The sequence below is a fragment of the Cavia porcellus genome, unplaced genomic scaffold (assembly GCF_034190915.1).
Source record: "Cavia porcellus strain 051 isolate PalLab524CR breed Dunkin Hartley unplaced genomic scaffold, mCavPor4.1 scaffold_6, whole genome shotgun sequence".
Taxonomy (NCBI): Eukaryota; Metazoa; Chordata; class Mammalia; order Rodentia; family Caviidae; genus Cavia; species Cavia porcellus.
The window spans coordinates 103,407,895-103,413,526 of NW_026947489.1; the positions used below are offsets into that span (position 1 = coordinate 103,407,895).

Genomic DNA, 5,632 nt, shown 5'->3' on the forward strand with positions numbered 1-5,632 from the left:
GCAGATTCCTGCTCTCAGAGCTTTCTCAAGTCTCTCTCCCTGCCCTGTAGATTTGGACACAGCAGTGACAGCAGGAAATTCTAATCGAGGCTTCCAGTGGCCCAGGTTCTAGCTTCCACACTGAGATTTTATCTGTTCCTGTTATAGCACCAGGATTGGATTTCCAGTTGATTTCTCTTAGCTTAGTTCATTCCTGGGTCAGCAGGGTGTATCTCCCCTTGCTTAGGACTCCTCATACTGCACCATTCCTGTAATTTAAGCAGGGTATCTCAGAGAGCCTCCGTAGCTGCTGCTATCTGTCCACCATGTTCTTCCAGAAGCTCCCAGATTTTTTAATATAAAACTATTTATTGACCACTGCTCAACATTATTTACAATAAAGTAAACAATATATCATAGGATAACATTCTGACTACTACAAAGTTGTTTTCTTGGCTTTTGCTAAAAACAGTAATCTGAATATTAAAAAGATTTTTTCAAAAAGCAATTACAGTTTGACAAGATGTCATAGTTGCATCTTTTGCCAGCACCAAGTCAGCCTCATCTAAACCTTCGCATTTTGTGAGAAACATCAGCTCTGCACTCCTCTGTGTGTACCAATTACTCGTTCAGGATCAAGACCTCTAGCAAAGCCTTTAGGTTTGTCAGCAGCATCTTTTTTTCTTTGATTTGCTATCATGAGATTCGCTGTCAGATAAAAATTTTCTTTTTGTGCCATCTCTTTCTTTGCTAGTTTTTTGAGAATTAAGAAATGCTTCCGTTAACTATGGACAGTCTGTTTTCTTTGGGTTCCCATGTATTGTCAGCATCTGCAAATCCCCTCCACTGCAGAGAAGACTCCACTTCCCATTTACTACACATCGGTCCAATACTTTTTCTACCACAAATTGTTCAAGCTTCCTCAATCTTTTTACTTTTTGCATTTTGTTTCTTTCCCCTCCTTTTTTTTTTTGCAGTGTAGTTTTATTGGATGCCATTTTTTTATTGCAGAATTGAAGAGCTATTTCATTCACCTCCTCAGATGCTTGGTCATAGGTCTGCAGCTCCACTCACATCCAAGTGCCCAGGTGCAGATTTTAATCAGTGAATTTCTCAAGTATATTACAGATACACAGGGATACACATTTTCAGAATAGCTTTAAATAGAACCTAGTCAGCATTGCAGTAAAAGATACTTACCTAGAAAATCCAAAATGTCAACTTCTGGGAGAACATGGCAGATAGGTAGCAGCAGCTATGGAGGCTCTCTGAGATACCCCACTTAAAATCCAGGAATGGTGCAGGGTGAGAAGTCCTAAGTAAGCGGAGATGTACCCTGCTGACCCAGAAATGAACTAAATTAAGAGAAACCAACTGGAAATGCAATCCTGGTGCTATAACAGGAACAGATAAGGTCTCAGCACAGAAGCTGGAGCCCACGCCACTAGAAGCTGCAATTTGAATTTCCTGCAGCCTCTGCTGCATGCCAATCAGCATGGCAAGGAAAGAGGCACAAAAGCTCTGAGAGTGGGAAGCACGAATGGAGTTGAGAGCAGGACTGGCCGGGAGCCCTGCATCAACCTGCGGTGAGTGAGCAGATCAGGGATCCTTTCATAGAGTAGGAGGCTTCAGCAAAGGACATACTGGGACTGGGCAGACTAGCCGGAACAGGACGCTGCAGTTTCCTTAGTCACATATTCCCCTCTCAAGCAGGATTGGTGGGGAGTGCCTGGCCTGGGTGTTGCTGCTGACTTAAGACCCAGTAGGCTAGCCCAAACCAGGTCCCAGAGCCTGGAGGTGCACCCTAGCAGTGAAGCCTTTGGTAGGTTGAACTGGAGGGGCGGGCCAAGCATTGGCTGCCCAGGTCTGTGTCTCCCTAGTACACTGCACTGGGCGGGAACATGTAGCCGGCACAATTCAAACAAACTGTAACTGACAAAGAAAGAAACTGGGTCTCCTATATACACTTGTATAAAAGGAACAAAAAATATGGAAAGAGGGAACAACAAGAAAGGGTCCTTGGCTCCCAATCCTGAGAAACATGCAACATCAGACAAGACACCAACAGACATAAAGCAATATCTCCAGAGCCTCATAGACCAGTTCAAAAATGAAGTTATTAATGACCTAAAGCAAGATATAAGTAGAATAGTTAGAGAAATGCTAAACACCACCCAAGAAAAAAACAGATGGTAGAATGGAAGCACAGAACAAAAGGGGAGAATTGTTTGATGGAGAAAATAGAGAAAACATAGAATATGTGAAGCAGGTTCAAAGAGATTACCAGGAAACTAAAAACTCTATCGAAAGCTGGCATAACAGCTTGAAAGAAACTAAGGATAGATGATCTGAACTGGAGGGCAGATTTGTAATGTGGGAGCATGAAATGAAAAACTTCTTAAAAATAACAAGAAAACAAATAGCAATAATACAAAGGCTAGAAGATGATAAGAGGATCTATAACTTAAGAATTAAGGATGTAAAAGAAGAAGTAGGGACACAAACAAATGGACTACAAAAGCTATTCACAGAAATAATCCAAGAGAATTTCCCTAATTTAGCAAAAGGTAAAGATATTCAGATGTATGAGGCATACAGGACCCCAGCCACCTACAACCCAAACAGAGCTACACACAGGCATATAATAATCAAAATTCCAGAAATCCAATATAAGAACAGAATACTAAAAGCCATCAGAGACAAGAAACAGATCACTTACAAGGGAACACCCATCAGAATTACAGCAGACTTCTCGACACAAACCATCAAATCACGAAGAGCGTGGGGGGAAACAATTCAAGGTTTGAAAGATAATAACCTCCAGCCAAGATTGATATATCCTGCACAACTGTCCCTGGAAATTGATGGAAAAACAAGGTGCTTCCCTGATAGAGAGGAACTAGAGGAATTTGCAACCACCAGTTCAACTCTACAGAGAATACTGCAGGATATTTTAAAAAAGGAAAATACCAAGACTTCAGAAACAGTGGCAGAGAGGCCACAATGAATGGAGCAGAAAGAGAAATGAAGAAGACAAACTGACAACAAAAGACAGAAAAAGAGCTCAACAGAAATGAGGCAGAGAAGATTGGATGGTAGGAACAGCTATTTTGGAGGAAACAAGACATCATAATAGCTAGTGCTGATTTAGTATCGTCTTGTTTTGAAGTCCCATCAAGCTTTTATTCTTCTGTCTCCATGGGTCTTAACAGATTGTATCTTACTGGATTTTATTATATGTGATAATATAAGCAAAAACTTTTATAGACAAGGAGATTATACAGAAACCCATGTTCATTTTCTGTTTGTTGTCTCTGAAGGTCTTATAATGTCTCCAGTGTTTTGGTTTTATTCTTTACTGTTTTGTTCAATTTTATTATAACTGATAATATAGGCAATTCTTCTTACAATAGCAAGAGGCAGTATGGTAACCATTGTTGACCACCTTGTATTTTGTTTTTACATTATCTATTATGTCCATCCTTTGATTTCACTGACTCTTCTGATATGTCGCATTTGGTTTTACTCTCTTCAAAAAAAGTAATAAGAACTGTGGGAGTAATAAAGCCCAAAATGTGTAATTGTCATTGTACAAAAGAAAAGAAAAGAAAAGAAAAGAAAGTACTCTAAAGGTTATAACTGCTTATATGTTTAAGTGTATAAGACAGATAACCATATTACTGGATTTTGTTGGATCATTGAACAAAACTGTTTGCAGTCTCACTGTTTGAAGTCTACTTTATATATAGCTTTAATTTTGTAACTTTAACAAGTATTTCTAAGATGAGAATATGTAGTCTATTAACTAGTGATTTCTTACTGTTTATTTTTTAAATTTTGTATTATTTGTACCCTTTTTCTGTTTTTTTCTTTTTCTCAAATAAAATTTTAAAAAAATGAAAATCCAAAATGTCTCAAAGATTTCTTTGTCCTACAGCCCATTTTATAAACTCTCTTTACTTTCTCAGATATAGAGATTTAAATCCTTCTGATTCTTATTATAAGAGATCTCTATTAATTGATCTACAAAGCTGGGCATGGTAGCATACTCCTGTAATGCTGGCGCTCAGGAGGCTGAGGCAGAAGGATCACTGTGAGTTCGAGACCAGCCTGCTACAAAGTGAGCCCAAGGCCAGACTGAACTGCGTAGTAAGACCCTGTCTCAAAAAGACAAATAATAACAATAATTAATTAATTAAGTGACCTACAAAAAGTTCTGACTAGTCCATTCATCGTTTCAAACTTAAAAAATTTAAAAAATTCTTATATTCAATTTGGTCAAGTATATCCAAAAACATTCTAGTTTTATAGGTAAATTATTTTATATGCATTTATACCATATCTACCGCTGTTTTGTTTGAGCTAGACAATTTTTCTTTTTTGTGCCTTTTAGAATTTTGAAACACTTTTCTATAACTTAAGTTGGCTTGTAGATAAATTTTGTCAAAGTGGAGGACATGCTTCCACACAAGTTGCAAACCGGTCAAAATGATGTTAAAATTTGTTTTATAAATATAGTACACATTTTTTTTTTGTCTTTTTTCATTTTTATCGGTACCGGGGATCGAACTCACGACCGCCTGCTTGCAAGGCAGGTGCTTATGCCGCTGAGCTAAACCCCCAGCCCCTATAGTACACATTTTTGTCTGTATAATAGGTATGTTTATATTGGTCATTCTCAAAAGGTTAAGTGCTCTATAAATAAAATAAGGTCTCATTAAAAGATGTTCTTGGTACAAAACTAAATTTAAAAAACTTTCCATTGGGCTGGGGGTTTTAGCTCAGCAGCACAAACGCCTGCCCAATAAGCGTGAGGTCATGAGTTCAATCCCCAGTGCCAATAAAACCCACTTTCCATTTAGCTATGACAATTTATTATTGCTAATCTCATAGTGTATTAAATGTATCCATGCCTTCCAGATGCACAGGCATCTAAAATGTTAAACTGGAGTTATTTATAGTAACAAGGCTTTTCTTTTAGACTCAGCTAACTGCCTTTCTCTTGTGCTCCAGCTACTTATAAGAAATACATGTTAACTCAACATGAGATTAACAATCAAATAATAGCCTTTAAATATATATATGGTTGGCGGGCATGGTGGCTCATGCCTGTAATCCCAGTACTTGGGAGGCTGAGGCAGGAGGATCGTTGCAAGTTCAAGACCAGCCTGGACTACAAAGTGAGCTCAAGGTCAGCCTGAACTGCATAGCGAGACCCTGTCTCAAAAAGACAAATATATATATGGTATATACGTTATATAAGTCACTTTGTTCTATCCTAAGATGGACATTGAAGTGTGTTAAAAAATAATGTCATCATGCCAAAATATTATGTATGGCTTTTGATCTTGAATTTTCTTTATAAATTATAACTGTTGGCTGTTAACAGTCTACTGAAATTCAGCTACTAAAACAACCACAATCAGTATGCAATAACAGTCCTCTGGTTATACTTTATATTTCTATGTACTCGATATTCAGATAAAATTATAATAGTTAAAATCATTGTTCCTGCTATGACACGGTTTCTGTGACTACAAAGGACACAAAGGGCCATCATATACAATGACATTGTTTATCAGTCATTGACTAAGGTCATAAAAATAGATAATTGACCTGCTTATATTAGCAAATCCACTCAACAATTTTTTTC

General features: G+C 37.7%; 1 pseudogene; it reads right to left on the minus strand.

Annotated features, from left to right (window-relative positions):
- Positions 1-476: 476 nt before the first annotated feature.
- Positions 477-977, minus strand: LOC101787759 (chromobox protein homolog 3-like; annotated as a pseudogene).
- Between the last annotated feature and the right edge of the window lie 4,655 nt (positions 978-5,632).